At 34.5% G+C, this 20,288-nt stretch overlaps 1 long non-coding RNA gene across 3 annotated transcripts; it reads left to right on the forward strand.

Moving 5' to 3' along the window:
• The first annotated feature begins 3,754 nt into the window (after positions 1-3,754).
• LOC114915024 (uncharacterized) lies at positions 3,755-19,273 on the forward strand. Of its 3 annotated transcripts, none has more exons than XR_003802866.2 (3): positions 3,755-4,602; positions 4,770-4,966; positions 10,117-10,341. It is a non-coding gene; the product is annotated as an uncharacterized LOC114915024 (long non-coding RNA). The 3 variants fall into 3 exon arrangements; XR_014428580.1 differs by having other exon boundaries at positions 3,757-4,602; positions 10,120-10,341; XR_014428579.1 differs by lacking the exon at positions 10,117-10,341 and adding an exon at positions 18,875-19,273 and having other exon boundaries at positions 3,759-4,602.
• The last annotated feature ends 1,015 nt before the right edge of the window (positions 19,274-20,288 follow it).

A 20,288-nucleotide genomic window follows, 5' to 3' on the forward strand; every position in this document is an offset into this window, starting at 1 on the left:
AGGATCGAAACTTGTCAAGCTTCACTAATTTCTCATTTTCTTTGGTTTTTATTTACTTCAAAATAAGACCTTTGTCTTCCTTTTATATCCACTTAAAAATAAATTTGTTGTGGCTTGCTTATTTTTTAAGCAGATGCTGACATCACTACACTTTTACTTTTTTTTTGGTGTTGTCAGTTTTTTCTTTAGAAGAAATTACCTTTTGAGTAGCCTTTTCTTCAAATCTTCAAAGCAGAGGTTTTAGTATCAATCTCCTGAGAAGTTGAGTTTTAACTAAATCTTTTTTATGGATGGTTCAAACAACTGGTCTCCTAAACTAAGTCTTCAGGACATTTCCCCTAATTCCATAACCACCAAGTTTGGCTCAAACGCATGTCTACAAGTCCAAATAAACTAAAAATATTACACCATGTTCATGTTGCAACTCAAAATGACGTTTTTATTTTGATTTCTATACTTGCCCTTGATCTAGGTTTTTCTAGTGCAAGACTTCTTCATAAAGGTTGTAGATAATTGTTCAAGCTTTCCATAGCCATGAAGTTTGCCTCAAGATCATATCTACAACTCAAGATGTGTGCAAAATACAACAACTATGTTTTGTAGTCAAGATCAACATAATCTATAACTTCTTCTTTAGTTTTTCACATGATTTACTCCATATAAGCTCTTGACTTCTTCATAGCCACCAAGATCTCTTCAAATGAATTCCTAAAGAATAAGATGTCATACAAATAAATCTCACAGTATTTTGAATATTTTCATTGCTTAGTTGAGACATTCCTTTTGAGCCATTTTGAGTTCTACCTTCTAAAACTTCATTATGATATTTATACCATATTGATTTTGAGTCATCTTCTCAAAATCATTCTGAATCAATCTTGAGTTTGCTTTAATTGATGTTCTAAACACACTAAGCAAACTCAACAGTAGCATAAATACTTAGAAGACTCATGACTTGTGTTCATAAGGTTTGTCATAATTTAAATATAAAGGGTTTGGACTCAACAATAAATAAGAGTGAGCGATTGAGTCCACACCACCACTACAATTGCTACTCCCGAGTTTGACTTTGTTGCAATTCCACTAATAGGTTGATGACTTGAAGTTGCAACTTCAAATTAGTGAATAGGTAAAAGAAAGAGCAAAGAAGAGGTTTGTTGGGCTCATGTGGATCTTGATGCCTATGAGGAGTAAGCAAATGTAGGGGATTGTGGATCGACATGAAGTTTGTTTCAACCAGGCCATTCGACAAGGGAAGCATATCTGTAGCCTATCCTATGATTGAGTTTATCATGGGTCATGATTTTTACAAAGGGGCAATCATAAATTTTGTCAAGATGTTGTTGAGTGTCAAGCTAGATATTGAGGCTTCCTTACAAGGAGAAAATGTTTCTAGCCAAGGTGATGATGAAACAAACCTCAAAGCTATAGACGATGATACTAAGAGTCATGATGAAGAAGAACAAAAGGTGGTTGACTAATAGCCCTAATGTTAGTCTTGTGCTGACTAAATGGGTATTTTTGCTCTTTTATTTTTGGGTTATGTACTTTTAAGCATTTTGTTTGTATGTACAAAAAAGTGATGTCTTTTTTCTATTATTTGTTAATTGTATACGTTTGGCTAAAATCTTTCCAAGTGATGCTGAAGATGTTTCTTAGGTGAGAAAGCCTTATTTTGTATTTATTGTTGAATGCATTCCCTTAGCCAAGAACTTAGGGAGGAATTGAATGTTGTAAAAATATTTTGCATTTATAGCCAAAGGTACATCCTTAGCCAAGTGGAGACTTAGGAAGGAAACCTTATAACAATATTTTGCTTCATGTTGAAGGTACATCCTTGGCCAAGTGGAGATTTGGGAAGGAAACCCTATAAAAATACTTTGCTTAACATCAAAGGAACATCTTTGGCCAAGTAAAGACTCAAGAGGGAAACCTTGTAACAGTTATTTTGCTTAATGCAGAAGGTGCATACTTGACTGAATGGAGACTTGGGAGGAAAATCTTATTGTTCCTGCAATACGATCAAAACACTTATAAAATATTTCACTTAACACTAAAAATACATCCTTGGGCAGGTGATGACTCTAGAGGGACACCTTGTCAAATTATTTAAGGTGAGTAATGTTTAACGATGTGTTAATCATTCAAAAATAAAAGAAATCAAGGTGTAGTTGAAATGTGATTTCATTAACCATAATGGGGTGCCTCATTAAAAACCTCCTCAACCAAAACCCTTTCACGTTCTTCTAGGGAAAAAAAGACTAAGGAAAAAAGTGCATATTTCATGAATTTACATTAACTAAAATATGTTTTCAAATAGGAGGAGTTCCATGTTCTAGCGATAATTTTCCCTAAGAATTCTTTTAATTTGTAGGCTCTATTGTTTAAGTTTTGTCGAATATGAAAAAGGTGATCCTAGTTTGATGCTAACTTGCCTTTTCTTGAATCTTTTTATGTTTTGCCCTACACTCTCCACACCAAGTCAACCTCTAAGAAGTCTTTAGGCTTCAACTGAGAGTTGTACCACTTAGTTATTCTTTGTTTGTAAACTTCAACGATTATGTGTGACTGCTCCTTTGTTTCCTTGATGAGATCCAACTTGGATTGTAACTCATTTTCATTATGCCTTTCTTCAAAATGAAGTTATTGAAATGAGGGCTCATTGAGCTATATTGGTAGCATTGCATTCGCTCTGTATGCTAATTGAATTAAGGTTTCTTGTGTGGTGGATTGGGGTGTGCATTTGTATGTCCATAATATCTTTGGTAGTTGATTGGTCCATGATCATTTTGTCTTTCCAAGATGTTTTTTAAGTTCTGTCAAAATGACCTTATTGGTAGATTTGCCTGCCCATTAGACTGGAGGTGTTCGACTAACATAAATTTATACTTTATACCCAAGCCTTGGAGAAAATCATTGAGTTTCTTATCGATGAACTAAAACCCATTGTTAGTGACTATTGTATGTGATATGTCGAATCAAGTGATGATGTTTTTACAAAAAAAATCTTTTGTACATTTGAGGCAGATATGCTTGCTAAAGGTTCTTCCTTGATCCATTTTGTGAAAAAGTGGAATATTGTGAAGAGGAATTTACATTTCCACTTGGCCATAGGTAAAAGGCCTAAGATGTTTGCTCCCAAAATGGTAAACAACTAAGGAGATGAAATGGTATGCAATTCTTGGGTCAATTGTCAAATGACGTTCCATGTTGTTGGCATCAGGTGTATTTCTTGATAAAAAGTGCCCAATCTGATCTCAATGTAAGCCAGTAATACCCAGAGTGCAACAAACTAGGTGCCATGGTACTTTCACCATGAATACATTCAAGTCGATTGGGTTCAAATTCACTTGGCCTATTTAGGGTTGCCAGGTAATTGACTATTCTCCAAAAATAATAGAATTTCATTGGTACAATGTAGTGACAATGACTCTATCTATAGGCACTCCTCATGATTAATGCCCAAGCTTGCCAATTAGTCAATTCTCTCATTATCAAATTAGGGAATTTGTTGAACCAGAACTTCCTCAAAGTTTTTCCCAAGGGTATGAAAAACTTGGAAATACTTTATTAGATGAGGCTCCTTTACTTGGAATAAGTTGTTAATCTGTTCAGTTATTATCTTGAAATCACTTAAACATAGGATCTTATTTGCCTCCATTTCTTTGGCCAACCCGAGGCCAGCTATCAACTCATTGTACTATGCCTAATTATTAAAGGCTTTAAAGTTTAACAGTGTCTACTCCATAACAAGGCCACTTAGGTCTTCTAGGATGATTCCTACTTCACTACCTTGGTCATTTGAGAATCCATCAACATGCAAAGTCCAACACTCAATTGCAAAGGATCCATGAGGGTGTGATTCATTAACAAAGTCGACCAAGCATTGGGCTATGATGAACCCCTTTGACTCAAAACAGATCTCAAACATAGAAAGCTCCATTGAGCAATTTATCATCCATCCCACCAATTTGAGCTTCCTTAATATTTTGATGGGCAGTTAGTTTATACCATGATCTAGTGTCCTTGAAAGTATTGATGCAAGCTTCGTGACGTCTGTACTAAAGTCAAGGCTACCTTTTCAAGGAGTTAGTATTGAGTTTCGACATCTAGTAACATGCGACAACAAAATATGTTATAGTTTCTACATCAAAATATTCTTGAAGCAAAATGGCACTAACAACTACTTCTAAGACTAATAAGTATACAAGGATAAGTTTCTCAAGATTTAGTTTAAACAAGATGGAAGGTGTGGCCAATGATTCTTTATGTGCCTAAAATGTAGTTTTGCAAACTTTATCCTAATTAAAGGTTTTTGCCTTTTTAAGGAGATTCATGTCTGACCTAGTTCTCTTGGCCAACCTTGGAAGAAAATGAGACAAAGAGGCTAACTGTCTGTCTAAGAATAACACTTCCTTGACTATTTTTAGATTATGCATCTTTAGTACTGCTTGACACTTACCTAGATTGGCTTGCATACCCTAAGAGGATAACATAAAGCTTATAAATTTTCCACCTAATACACTGAAGACACATTTTTGGGATTTAGTTGCATATCATGCTTTCGAAGCTGTTGAAAAATTTCTTGAAGGACTCTAAGAAGTTAAGTAACGTCAATTGACTTTACGACTATGTGATGCATTGCATTTTGTAGATATTTAGGAAACATTTTTGATTCATTTACATAATTATTGTTTTTGTCCTCTTTGATGCATTGTTTATCATTAATTATTGAATCTATTACGCATGATAGTTCTTTTTGAATGTAGGAATTAAAAAATTTAAATTTAAAGCAAAAAGGAGATGTATCTGCCACAATGCAGCAACTCGCACAAGCATGTGACCAATGGTATGCCCATACCATTCACTAAAGGTCCCAAAAGATCAAGTTAGCAACTCGCACAAATGTGCAACCCATTACACACCATGCCAGAGTGTCCAAGGCCATCAGACTCAAATCACATAGGTATGCATCCCAATTGCACACTCGTGCTATTGTTTGTACTTCCTATTTATTTTTATATTGTTTTGTAATTTTTTATTTTTATTTTCTTTATCTTTTAAGATTAGTTTTTAACACTTTAAATAGGAGATGAGTTGAGGGAGGAGGTATCTTTGGCTTTGTTTTTACCTCTAGAATTTAAGATTTTGAATCTCTCAACTCTTAGATTCATTCTTACTTTTATGTATTCTTGCTTTTTTAGAGTGAATTATATCATGATCATATGTGAGTAATCTCCTTTATTCTAGGATCAAGGCTTAGCCCTTGAGAACCATTTTTATTTAATCTAATCATTAATAGTTTATTTTATTTATTCTCTTGATCTACTTTTTAGTAATTTATATATGTGAATCATTGAAAATCATTTTTCATAATTATAGAAATTTAGGAAAGAGCTTAAAGGTGAACCTAATTTTTGGAACCCTAAAAATTAGACTTAGGTTTTAAATCACGAAAGTAAATTTAATCCTTCAAGGACTAATTAGATTAACAAGGTGTGTAATGAATTTATTTGAGCAAAGCTACGACAATAGTGGGGGTTAATTCAATTAAATACTTCTGTGTATCTTGAAAGAGGACAAAGAATATCATAAGTTAAATTATCCTCTAAAATATTTTTATTAAATATTGAATAAGAAGATTAGATTGATAAGAATCTAAGAGCAATCCCTAATCCTAAAATATATTTTAATTAGCAAAATCAATTTTGTTATTTAATATATTAGTTTCTTTCATCTTATTGTTATATTTTACATTATTAATTACAATTATATTATTTTATTTTAATTATGATTAATTAATAATAATTGTGTCAGTCAAAATGTGATCTGAATGGATCGATATTTTATTACTTGGTGACAATCTGTTCACTTGCGGATTTTTTACATCACCATGTTGTCAACAAAAACTTCTAGGATTTGGCCGGTTTGATTCTTGAACACTATATCCATGAGGCGTTAGTAAGTTGCTCTAACATTTTTCAAGCCAAACAACATAACTCGATAACAAAAATTGGCAAATTCCGTTATAGAATCAATTTTCTCCTCATCCTCAAGTATATTCTTATCTGGTTATAACCTAAATAGACATCTAAGAAACTAAATATTTGGTGCCTAATAACTCCATCTAACAATTAATCTATATTAGGAAAAGGATAGACATTCTTTGAACATGCTTTGTTAAGATCTGTGTAATCTGTTCTAATCCTCCACTTCCTGTCAGATCTTCTTACCATGACCATGTTAGCTAACCATATAGTATAGGTGACTTTTCAAATGAACTTAACGGTTGTCAAAATTCTTCACCTCTTCCTTGAATGTCCTTTTTCTTTCTTCTATCATCTTCCTCTTCTTTTGCGCAATCGATCATGCTTCTTGGTAAATAGAAAGTCGATGATAATGGAACCTTGGATCATTTCCTAACATTTCGGTAGCTAACCCAGCTAACAATTCATAATTTTCCATGATTATACACTATAGTTGATCCCAACTAATGTACTTAGTTGTGACCTGAAGTGGGTAACTTGTGCCACACCACTACCTATTTGTGGGTTGAGCTCCAGCAGTTTGGTCCCTTATGAATTTACCATATTGACGCCTAAGGCCTCTTTTTCTTCTAAAGGTTTTACCTTTAGGCTTGCCATGTAACACTTTCTAGTAGTCTTTTCATCAACATGAAGGGTGACAACCTTTCATAAGTGGAAGATAAGCTTTATAGCCAGATGGAGCATAGAGATTATAACCCCTAGAGCATTGATTAATGGTTGACCCAACATTATGTTGTAGGAAGTATTGGCATGCACTAGTATGTATTTGACTTTGATCATTTAGTTATCGGCCCAGCCATACCCAAAATAAGTGTTGAGGTCCATGCATCCTCAGGTGGTAACCTTTTCTCCCAAGAATCTTACCGATTGTTTGTTGTAGGGCAAAAGATCAACTTAAGGGATGTCCATTTTTTGAAAGTTCTAGTACAAAATATGATACAATTTTTATAATGTAGGGTCGTCTTGAAAACAGGCAAAGAAATAAATGATCATAATTGTGACTCATCGGTAAAATCAAAGTTATCAAAAAAAGAACTGTGACCCTAATTGTGGCCTGCTGACAATACCAACACTATAAAGTTCTTATTCAAGAATAAAGGGAAATGCCCTCACAATGAGAAACTCAAAATATGATTAATATTCAAATTCGACTTGAATTCTTACAAGATGCTCTTATTTATAGACTAAGATAAACAATCTCTCACTTATATATATTTCCACTACGAAGCCTAACAACACTCGAAAATGACCTAGGCAATATGAAAAGTCATATGAACTTATATAATTAAAATAAAACATGAAAATTACAATAAAAAAATATGAAAATGGACTAAAGTAATTATTCAGCCCAAAACTATTTATGCTTCCATCCATTAATGTTTCTTCTTGATACATGAGTTTAGGATTGTCATGTTTATCTTCAAGAAAGTGATCCATTTTGGTATAGCCTCTGAATTTGAACTTGCCTTGATCTTCATAATTAATCCTTGTAAAGCTTGCTTCATCATCTCCATCTTGGACCTTGTCATAAGACCTCCAATATCACATAAAGAATTTTTGCCTTGACTAGTTAGATCTTTGTCATTCCTTCCCCCTTCAAAAATATTTGTCCTCGAATCAAATTCATCACCTGCATTAAACAAAGATAGATTAGCCACATTAAAGGTAGGACTTATATTACCATATTCACTTAAATCTAATTAATAGGCATTGTTATTTATTCTTTCAAGCACTTGAAAAGGTCTATTTCCTCTTGGTTGTAACTTGGATTTTCTTTGAGTTGGAAACCTTTCTTTCCCTATATGAACTCAAAACAATCTCCAGGTTCAAAAGTCAAGTTCACACGCCCCTTGTTGGCTTGCTTTGCATACTGTTCATTTTTCTTCTTAATGTTGGTTTAAACTCTTGCATGTAACTCCCTAACAGAATCTGCCTTTTTCTTGCCATCCAAATTAGCTTGGTCATTAGTAGGCAAAGGTAAAATATCCGAAGGAGAAAATGGATTAAAGCCATACACAACTTCAAAAGTAGAATATGAAGTAGTAGAATGAATAATTATATTATATGCAAACTCAACATGCGACAAACATTTTTTTCATTGTTCCAAATTATTTTGAATGATTACACGTAATAAGGTATTCACAACTTCAGTTTTTCCATCTGTTTCTGGATGTGCAACAGTAGAAAACAAGAGCTTTATTTCAAAATTATTCCTCAAAGTTCTCCAAAAATGACTTAGGAACTTCACATCTCTATCATTTATTATTATTCTAGGCAAACCATGCAAACACACAACTTCTTTAGGGAACAAATCAGCAATATGTGTTGCATCATTGGTTTTAGAACTTGTAATGAAAAGAGCCAAATTGTTGTGACTCCTCCTTCAAGTTTTTTCCTAGATCTTTTGTTTCATGACACTCCTCAAGCTTCTTCAAGGTCTCCAATAGATTTGGACTCACCTTCAAAGGTGAATAACTATCTTGAAATGGTGCCACTCCAAGGAAGAAGATAAACCATTTCAACTCTCACCACACTCTTAGGAAGAGGATAAAAGAATTGGAAGCAAATCAAAGAGAGAATTTAAAGACTTTTGAGAGAGAAAACTCATGGCCAAACTCATATAAATGCATTAAAAGTGAGTTTTACAAGTGAAGGAACCTATATATAATGGTGGAGAAGCTTGTAGAGAAAGCTAGACAAGGTAGAGAAAAGGTAAGAACACTTAGATTTAGAAGAGTTAATCATAGAGTGTCAAGTGTCACCTTGTCTTTTAGGAGACAAGGAGGAGACACTTAGATCTAGAAGAATCAATCATAGAGTGTCAAGTGTCACCTTGTCCCTTTGACAAGCCAAGTGGCAAGTGTGTTGGAGAAGCTACTACTCCCAGCCATGGAGAAGGCTTGGGGGCCAAGGCTTGTTTTGCTTCATTTAATCGAATCCAAAATATTACAATTGGTTTAGTTAGGTTCACTAAATGATGGTGAGGCCTAGCTAGATAAATTCCTTGGATTAAATGGAGAAAAACAAGCCTAATATGTAAAATTTTGCCTAGGCTCATTAAAAGCCCAATTAGTAGCTTAACCTACACATTTACTACTTACTACCCCACTACTAAAACTAAAAATATGAAAATCTATAACCTTAATACAAGGTCAAATAAAGTAAAAGTCTCCAAGTAACATATCCTAAAATCCTAAGGGTATGACCTACAAAGAAAGATAAAGGTGCCTTACAAATACAAATGCAAAATAAGTTTATACATGTATCTACTATATACAAGGTAAAATAACTCAAACTATACAAGTTATGCACAATAGATACTATAACTCAAACTATACAAGCTATGTACAATAAAGACTAAAAAAAATAGTGCAAGTTATATCTTATTTGTGTGTTTAAAATGTTATTGCTTGTGTGCTTTGTGCTTGCTGAGTAACTTAACCTTTTATCTCTATCTAGATGATGATTGGTGATTCAGATAAGTGTAAGAATTGATTTGTAAAGATAAATAGTATGAAAAATTGAGTTATTAAGTTTTCACTTAAAATAATCGATTATCTTAAGTAATAATCGATTAGTTGCTCTTTTAGAAACTTGTGGAGCAATTGTTGTAATAATCAATTATTCAACAAAATAATCAATTATTTCAAAAACTTATTTTTCGAATAATCAATTATTTCTCAAAATAATCGATTAAACTGTTCTTAGTTGATTTCCATATCTACTAAAAACAAAATAATTGATTATCCATGTAAATAATCGATTTAAGTTATAAAACTTATATATATATATATATATATATATATATATATATCATTTTTCACACTTAGAATAGAGAAACTTAAATCTTTGTGATATCTTTTCCAAAAACACTCTCTGAGAAACATTTTTCATTGCAAGAAGAGGTTCTTTAAACTTTGTGGTAACCGCAAGAAAGATTTCAAGAATTGAATTGATCATTATATTCATGGAGTGAAAGGATAACAACTTTGGTTGATTCACCTACTTTGTTTTGTTTTGTACATCAAGTGAATTTGTTCCTTAACTTATATATTGTGTTTTTCTTCAGTAGGTTTCTTATGAAGGGAACATCTTGTAATGGGGTGTTACAAGTAAGTGCTTCTTGGGTTGCAAGAAATGATTTCTTTAATAGTGTAAAATTATATTGCATGTAATATTTTTATTGTAAAAACTTCTGATACTAGAGATTAGTGGAAAATCTCAATCTAGTTGATTAGGGACTGAATATAGGTCACAAGTGAATGTGGTTGGACCAGTATAAAATGACTGTGGATTTTTCTCCTACCTACAGTTGACTTTTACATTGTTGCAATTTTGTTTTCATACTTGTTATATGTTGTGAGGCATAAACATTACATGTAGAATTGAATGAATTTAGACTTGCATTGAATCTGAACTAAGTATCCTATAAACAACTATAGATCAATATAATTCTTTGGAAATATTTATAAAAGTTTTTCAAAACCAAGAAAACTGGACAAGAAATCTTTAAGCTACCATTTCACCCCTCTTCCTGATTAGGCCAGCTTTTCTAACAAGAATGGCATGGAAATGATCAACATGTTCACCAAAGGACTTATTATAAATCAAAATATCATCAAAATAAACAACAAATTTTCTAATGAAAGAATGCAACACATGTGAAGGTATTGGGTGCATTAGTTAAGCCAAATGGCATCACTAATAACTCATATAAACCATATTTTGTTTTGAAAGTTGTTTTCCATTCATCACCTTCTTTCATGAGAATTTGGTTGTATCCATTTTTAAAATCAATTTTGGAGAACACTCAAGAACCATGCAATTCATCAAGCATATCATTTAGTCTAGGAATAAGTGATTTTATTGATGGCCGGACTATTAATGCACCTATGCCATGTTCTATCTTTCTTTAGAACCAAGATTACAAGAACATGACATGGACTAAGACTTTCCCTTTCAAATCCTTTTTGAAGTAATTGATCTACTTGTTTTTGAATTTCCCTCGCTTTTTCAAGACATGTTCTATAGGTTGGTCTATTTTAAATTAGAGAACCAGGAATGAAATCAATTTGATGTTCAATACCTCTTAAAGGAGGTAATCCATGAGGTACTTCTTCTAAAAAACTATTTATAAATTCCTGTAACACATAAATGAATCATAAGGCAAAGAAGAAATTAAATCGTTAGTGAAATAAACATCCTTATACATGAGTACAAGTAATTTCTCTATTGCTAACAAAGCACAGTAAATCTTGTAGACACCTAATTTCGTCCGGACTAATAAATTGAGAAATAGACTTCTATTTTGTGAAGAAAAGCAGCTCCCAAGTAGGGAAACAAAAGGACATGACATCAGGACGCCTAAAGCCTAACAAAAGCTTATTTAGTAGCCTAGAATGGGTTGTTCCCAAGATGAAATGGCCTGTTCCCAAACGGGAACGGGTCATCCTTAAACTAGAACGAGCCATTCTAGACTAATAAATAAGGTCTAAAACCCTAGTCTGGAACGGGTCATTCCAGCACAGGCAGCTATGTCTTAAACTCAACTTTGGAACGGGCCGTTCTGGTTTAAGAACGGGCCATTCCAAATATGAAAATTAACGTATAACAAAGGAGTTCAAAACAGGCCATTTTGAATCAAGAACGGGTTATTCTGGCCACTTCTGACGTCTATAAATAACAAACTCAAACACTGTTCTCAAGGCCAGAAAATTCATCCAAAACTCCTTATAGCTCGAAATTTCTATTTCTCTCTCTCTTTTTGTATTTGTTGAGATTTGTGAGGTATTTTGTGTAGTGTGAAAGGTGTTGATGGACTCCTTCCTGATAGAAAAGAATGGCACAATCCAAGAGGGGGGGGGGTGAATTGGATTCTATGACCCCTTAAAAATTATCAGAGTATGTAGGATCTTTATTTCACTTTTAAACTTTTCTAAGACTGAATTTTCAAATGAAGCTTTTCTAAAGACTTGTTATGAAAATATGAATGCAATATGCTCACTTGATTACAACATAATGAGGTTCAACAATAATGCTCTAATTCAGATTTAAACCAACAATTTTCACATACACATGTTAATCAAGTTTTATCTTCTTTAAAGTTCAACCAAGAAATTACACAATGTAAAAGATAAGGTAGAAGAAGATTGCACAAGTCTTTTATACTGGTTCAGCCACTCCACATGTGACCTACATCCAGTCCTTAATCAACACCTGATTAAGATTTGTTCCACTATCTTAAGCAAGAAGGTTTACAAGCACACACACATGCATATACTTCAACACAAAAGATAACCACTTTCTTGACCCCAAGAAAGCACCCCTTGTAGAACCCACTACAAGAAACCTTACCACTTGAGAAACCCTTCTCAAGATTTTTTTACAAAGATTCACAAAGAATAAAGGAACGAATTCACCTGGAATTCTTGAACAAATCTTTATCTTCCCATTTCAAGAATATGATGATGATTATCTTCTCACAAGCTTTTCACAAACGTTTGCAATCTTGGATTTCACAAAGAAAACTCTCCAAGATGTCACAAAGACTCCACAAAACGTTTTTCACAAATTGATTATCAGTTCTAACTCTTTTCTGAAGTTTCTCAAAGTTCAAACTATTTATAAAAGTTTTAGACGCAGATAATCGATTATTTTAAAGAATAATCGATTATTTTGTTCTTCAGGTTTTCTAGAAACCAACCAAGAACAATATAATCAATTATTTTGCTGGATAATCGATTATTCCAGAAAGTTGTTCCTGGGATAATCGATTATTTTGGCAAATAATCGATTATTGCAGCAAGGCATCCCATTTTGCCTATTGCTGGAATAATCGATTATATTTAACAATAATCGATTATTTTGAGTTAGTACTTAAAACTTCATTTTAAGTCTCAAAATAACTTTTCAATGTTTTAACTCATCATCATATACTCTCTACTTAGTTTAGATATAGATTTGATTATGCACAAAGCATACTAAGCACACACAATATAAAATCTCCTTCAAAACAACTTAATTTCTAAACTCTATTACATTGCTCCATTACATAGCATGTTCTTGACTTTTCTTTGACTTTATTTTTGTGCTTCCAAGTTGTGAGTTGTTGTTGTACACTTGTGTTGTGATCATCAAAACTTCTTTAGGCTTCAAGCTCTCTTAAGCTCAACACTTCCACCATGAGAGAGACAAAGACGTCCAAGGTGAGGAGGAGCTCCTTGCCACGACCAAGATGATGGCCTTAAGTGATGGACATTCCTTCAAGGATGGAGAAAAGGAGAGTATGGACATGACGGGTGAAATATGGGAGAATAGGGAAAAATTGAAGGAGAATGATGTTTGGAAGGTTCAAGGTTGGCTCACTTCACTAGGCAATGGTGAAGGCCACTCAAATAAACCCTAAACTCACTCAAGGAGGAGAAGGGAGGGTTAGGCCGTGTAGACCTAGGTGACTAAGGAGAGGATATGAGGCAAAAATGCTCACTCAAATTCATATATTCCAAAGTATTTACAAGGATGCTAGCCTAAAGTATTTATAAAAGGGAGGTTGAATTTAGGGTTGCATTTAAGAGTGCATGACCAAAAAATGCAAGTCAAATGCACTTCAAATGAAACCTAAATTAACCCTAGATGCTATTTGGTGGCCAAAGATGGAATCTTTGGGTTTGGTTAAGCTACATCTAGGTGCATGATAAGACCATGCAACCTAGGTGCCCTCCACTTGGGCCTAAACCTTACCAAGTCCAAAAATAATTCCAAGACTACCAAAAAATATGTCTAGGCCTATTTTCTCACCTTAATAAAATACCCTAGTCCAAAAATAAAATCCTATGATCTAAGGCACCCCATAATACAAGGGTAAAATGGGAAATACAAGTAAAAATAAATCCTATGACTAAGACACCCCAAAATACAAGGGTAAAATAGGAAATACAAGAAAAATAAATCCTATGTCTAAGGTACCCAAAATACAAGGGTAAAATAGGAAATTAAAGATGAGGGTAAAATAGGAAAATTAAATTCAATGCTAACAAGGCTTAGGAGAATGATTAATAGCTATAAGAAGCATGTCTCTAGGGTGTTAGCTCCCCTACCCTCTTCCAATCTCCTAGCCATGGACCTAGTGATAGGTCTCACATGAAGCTCCAAGAATGGTCTTCCATCATCCCCTCCTTCTTGAGAAGGATTTGATCTCAAATCTTTAAGCTCATCTATTCCATTGGTCCCTCCAAAAGATGTGAGACCACAATTAGGGAAATAAACTACTAAAACTTACCTATGCAATCCTTAAGTACCTAGTTTATTGAATGAAAGTGTTAGGGGCATTGAGGAAGCCAAAAGGCATCACCAACCAAACACATAAGCAAATTTTGAAAAATTTAGTGACCCCATGCAATTCATTCATCAAATCATCTATCTTAGGGATTGAGTGCCTAGACTTTATTTAATGATGGCTTTTATAAACGGTGCTCATCCTTTATTGCCATCTTTCTTTGGCACCAAAAAAATAAGGATGACACAAGGGTTAAGGTTCTCTTGAACCTAGCCCTTCTTTCTCTCCAAAAGGAGAATTCTTTTTTTTTTTTTGCTTTTCACTTCTTTATCTTTCTTAGATTTCAATTTGAGTTGGTCCTTATTCACTTGAAAAGGTGATAGAGGACACCACACAAATTTCTTACCCAAGTGTTGGAAACTTATTTTATTTGTGAGGCCATCATGGATTATTTTCTTGTAAAATTGCCATGGCCTCCCAAGTAAGACATGACTAGCCTCCAATGGTACTATGTCACACAAAACTTCTTTATATTTTCTAATGGAGATTGGTATGCTTGCTTGTTGGTTAACTACAACACCTCTTTCCTCATTGATCCATTGCATTTTGTAAGGTTTAGGATGAGGTTTTGTAGTTAACGCTAACTTATCAAACAATCTAGTACTACAATAATTTAAACTAGACCCACTATCTACAATGAGAGAACAAGCGTTTTCTAAAACTTTGCATTTTGTGTGAAACAAGTTCTCTCTTTGAGATTGGTCAATTTCACTAGATTGATTGCTAAGGATCCTTCTAACCAATAATAAGTCTCCTTCACAAGGTATGATTTCTTCCTCGGAATTTATGGCTTCATCTTCACTACTAGAGGAAGATGAAGTAGCCTCATCAAGGCTACTATAGTGATCTTCCTATCTTCACTCACTCCATGGCAAGAGCAAAGTTGTTCAACTTTCATTTCCCAATCTAAATATGTATCCACATTATCTTTGCCATGAAATGAGGGAAGAGTAATGTTGGGTTCCTATTGGAAGACTCCTTATGTCTAGATTGTGTCCGGGGTCTTTGATAGTAATCATCATTGTGATGACTACTATAGAGGCTTTCACTTGGAGGTTGGGTATGATGCCCTTCCTCCTCATGCACACTTGAAGGGATTCGAACCCCTTTGCCTCTTGGGGACCTAGGTGGAGGGACCCTTAGTTCGGATCCACTAGCTTCCCCTCCCATAACTAACCTTGCAAGTAGTTGTCTTATTTCCTCATTATTCCTTGCATTTTCTTTTTCTCTTTTTCTAATTTCTTCCTCTCTTTTTATGTTTTCCTCTTCTTTTTTTCTTATGTACTCTTTCAACTCCCTAAGCTCATCCCTAACACTAGGTCTACTATTATAGGAGTTATGACCATATACACTAGGTTGATCACTCATCTTTGATCAAGAAAAGGTTTTCACAAATATGTTTTGGTTGGTACAAAAAGGTTTTCACAAAGATGGAGTGATGAAAGGTTTTCACATATTTTTTAAGGTGTAAGATTCGTATAAAAAGGCCTAAGTGTACTAATTGAACTATCAAGGGAGGTGGACTACAAGGAATCACTTAAAAACCAAGCATTTTCAAGTAAAAATCACTAAGCCCTTTTACACTTTTCGTACAAAAACAATTTTTGCACAAGAGTTAAGCGTGTGTGCACGGCCCCCTAGTAGGAAAATTGAAGTCTTCTAAACAAAAATAAACAAAGTAAAAGATCCTAAGAAATTATAATACCAAAGCAATAAAACATGCAAGGAAAGCAATTAAAGCATGTGCTAGTCGGATTCCCTAGGGTGGGAGCTTGAAGTGACCTTGGTGGTATTCAAGCCACTACCACAAGCACTACTTTGAAGTTAGACATAAGAAACACACAGAATGGGGGGTTGAATGTGTGTGTTTGTGTAATTTAAGGAAATCTAAAACCTTTTTCGCAAAGATGATTTGATTTGTTTGATAAAATATGGTTTTAAAACATTTGACGATTATGCAAGATTTTCTCAGCTCAAGGTTTTCCGTCTAAGAGTTTTCTCGTCTGCTTCAAGGGAAATGTTTCTTATAATAATAATATAAATCCTTGCATTTTCTGTCTAAAGATAGTCGTATTGAAGAACAAGCAGTAGACGAAACTTTTAGTGTAATAAGTAAGCTAAGAGAAGTTTGCGTCTTCATCTAAGAGATGATTTTGATGAAGAATAAATGGTGGACGAAGTTTTCAGTATGATTTAACAATTAAGAAAGATTTGTATCTGAAATATAAATAAAGTAGTGCAAGTACTTTTATACTGGTTCGCTCAACTGAGCTACGTCTAGTCTCCTTCAACTGAAGGGTTCCACTAGATATGCAATGAAGTACAATGAGTATTATCGTCCACTCTTGGACATGAGTATTCTCAACCACTCCTGGTCCAAGTATTCTCGACCACTCCTGGCCTTGAGTATTCTCGACCACTCCTGGCCCGTCAGCTTCACTTACCAACGCTAGTATTCTTAAACCACTTCTAGTTCTCCAAGTATTCTCGAACACTCCTGGCCTGTCAGCTTCACTCACCAACGCTAGTATTCTTAAATCACTTCTGGTTCTCCACGTATTCTCGATCACTCCTGGCCCGTCGGCTTCACTCTCCAACGCTATTATTCTTAAACCACTTCTGGTTCTCCAAGTATTCTCAACCACTCCTGGCCCGTCAGCTTCACTCACCAACGCTAGTATATTCTTCTCGGCCACTTCTGGCTAGCAGTGAGTATTCTTTGACAAGCCCCTCCGGGCTTTACAAGTATTCTTTTCCAAGCCTCTTCAGGCTTTTCAGAGTACAAATGATGGTCTTGGTTTGAGTGTGTACATAACTCTCTCAAAGAGGATACAAAAGTTTCTACACTCACTAAGGTATGTGACCTTAGTTTTACAGAGATTTGAGGTTGAGTGTTTAGGTTACTCTCATAGAGAGGATACAGAGGTTTTCAACACTCATTAAGGTTCATGTTCCTACGTTACATTTAGAACATCTTAGTCTATAGAGATAAATACAATGCTACATTGTACATTTGACTATGAACGCTCATCTCTGATCTCTCTGTTTCTTGGGCTTGATATTACTCTTCACCTAAAACCAAAAGCCCAGGGCCAAAAGCCTTTTTCAAGTTTAAAGTAGTGATATATTTATAGGATCCTAGAATCTGCCCGATGCGAGTGTCCGTTGAAGCGGATATAATCGTTCATGACTAGTTTGATCTTTCGTTTAATGCTAAAGATTTTGCATTAAATGTTGCTTCCTATTCATAGACATTGCGTGAGGTCTTCTTTGCCTTGTTAGCAGTAGTGTATGATTTAGCAGAGACCAAGAAACATTTTTTTTGTCCTTTTTCTAGTCTCGTAGTTGTTGAACTATCCTTCTCTGAAAAAGTAATGTACTTTTTCTGACACATGCATGCTTTTACTTTTGTGCTTGATTTTCTCTTTCTTCTTTTCAACTTTTACTCGTGCAATCACTTTGAGAGCTTTTATGATCGTAGACGATGCCTGAGTTGTCCTTGAAGACATAATTCCTTAAATGATTTCATGATAGTTTTCGTCTTCGTTAGTTAGTCCTATGCATCTCAAAACTTGACCTTCATCTGAGCTTTTGACTTGATGTTTTGACTCTTCTCTAGGTCTGGTCAACTTGTAGGTTAAAAAATTTTGTTTCCATCTAGAGTTCCTTTCAATCTGTGTTGTCCTTCGTCTGACGTATAATTGACTTCCTTCTATTCTTTGACGAAAGCTTCATCTAATTTATTAGATTGCAATTGAGGTTGTCCTTGACACATCCTCGTTTGACATTTGGTTCATAGTTGTCTGGAACACATGTCATACTTTATTTATTCATATGACTTGGTTTGTTTCATCCTCATGGTGTGCCTTGCTTTGACTCATCCCCGTCTGATTGACCAATTGGCTTCATCTAGTGCTCGTGCAGACTTCATGTATGCTTAGCCCATTTATGCCTTGTTCTATATTTAACCTTGTTTTGGCCTTTTTCTTGATACATTAATCTTCAACTTGTAGACGCCTTATTTTCGTATCTTTGACAACTTGGATTAGACTTCATCCTTATACTTGCTTTGCTTATCTTGACTTCTGTGCTGTGCTTTCTCTTTACTCATATTCGACTGATGCTTGAAGCTTTGCTTTGTCTTCACTCTTCTTCTTCTGATTCTGAATTTATTATTTGATGATGCACACGTCGTATTCCATCTATCATTTGTTTTAGTATGATCTTTGTAACGATGGAAGATCTTTAATTTCATATTGGAATGTTTCTTCTCATCGTCTGGTGCTTTGGTTGATCTTCGTCTATTTGTTCGAACTTTATCTGAACCACTTGCTTTATCCCTTGTGACATTTCCTGACCCATCCAATTTGCTTCGATACATCCATTTCGTACTAGTGATTGTTTTATTCTTTGGTATTGGAACAAATTCTTATTGCATGGCTTGAGCTTCAATCGTTTGCTTAACCAGCTTTCGTCTTGGTGTGCATGACAGGTGTTCTTCTGCTGGGCTTGGTTTCGTTTGATGTTTTCATATGATGCCTTATAGTTCTTTACCCTTTGTCTTGGTTCTGGTGTGGGAAGTTGCACATGCTTTGTTCTTTATTTTGCCTATACTTATGTTTTTCTAAAACGCTAACACACTTGTTAGTAATAACAACATGTATTATATTTTTCTCACTCAAAACCCTGCTAGGGATTGCTTCGTCTGACTCAACATACTCGAGTTAACCTAGAACTACTATGTTTAAAGAGGCCAATTACAAACCAAAATTCAAGAAACAAAGGCCCAAATACAAGTGGCCTAAAAGAAGTTGAACAAGAAAATAAACAAAAATAAGGTTAAGTCTTCAACTCCTCTAATTTGGCTCCCTTTCACAAAGAAAAAACTAGACTAGTCCTCTCCTTTGGTGTTTGCACTCTTTGAGATATGGTATCCCTCTCCAAAGCACTTGGGATCTCCACGGATTAATCTCTACTCAGTGCCCTAAAGAAATTTGCTAGGGGCTTTTGGAGGTAGTACTTCATCTACACCCAAAGATAACATACTAACCAAGAACAAGAAGAAGGCCAAAGGAAATAAAATTGAAAATTCTCAATTAAAATAGCTAAACTCAATGAGATATTAATGAGACAAACATAAGAGTTCCAAAGAAGACAAGCAAAAATTAAGACACATTAAAAAGGCTAGCACTCAAAGGGAAAGTCCTATAATGATACTAGAATGGAGTTAAAACTTAATGGTTTTACACTTGTAAATTTTAAGTCCTTTTTTTGTAAGGTCCAACCATGGTTTTTGAGTCTCAAATAGGGTCCAAAATTCATTCCAAGTCCAACTCCAATGTGCAAGGGTAATTAGGTCAAATGTCCACAAGTCTAGCAACAAGTCCTTTTGTTTTCCTTTTCTTTTCTTTTGTCTTTTTGGTCACGATTTTTTTGTTTTTAATTTTTCTGTCCAGATTTTGTTTCTATTTTCTTTTAAAAATGTTTATTGGGTTTTACACTTGTGGGTGATTAAAATTGTAGTACATATAAGGAGTCAAAAATAGAGAGACAAGTGGCAACACATGAGTGGGTGATGAGGCATATTGTGAGTGGAGTGTGTCTTGTACTATTTTTCTTTTTGTGCAAATTTTTGTCAAATATTGCAACACTCACACACAAGATTTTATCACTCACACATGTGTACAAAGGACAAAGGAATAATCATGCAATGATGATCATGAAAAAGGTGGCCAATCATGTACGTGTAAGAAGCAAATCACACAGATTTCAACACAAATTTGGAACATGCCAAGGACTAATCAACATGCATGAATGACCTCTAAATGGTGCAGGGAATTTTCGGCCAGCTCATGGAAAACACATACATCACATATTTTTCATTTTCTCATACATCAAATGGGTGC

The sequence above is a fragment of the Cajanus cajan genome, chromosome 8, assembly GCF_000230855.2.
Source record: "Cajanus cajan strain Asha chromosome 8, NIPB_CcT2T_4, whole genome shotgun sequence".
NCBI lineage: Eukaryota > Viridiplantae > Streptophyta > Magnoliopsida > Fabales > Fabaceae > Cajanus > Cajanus cajan.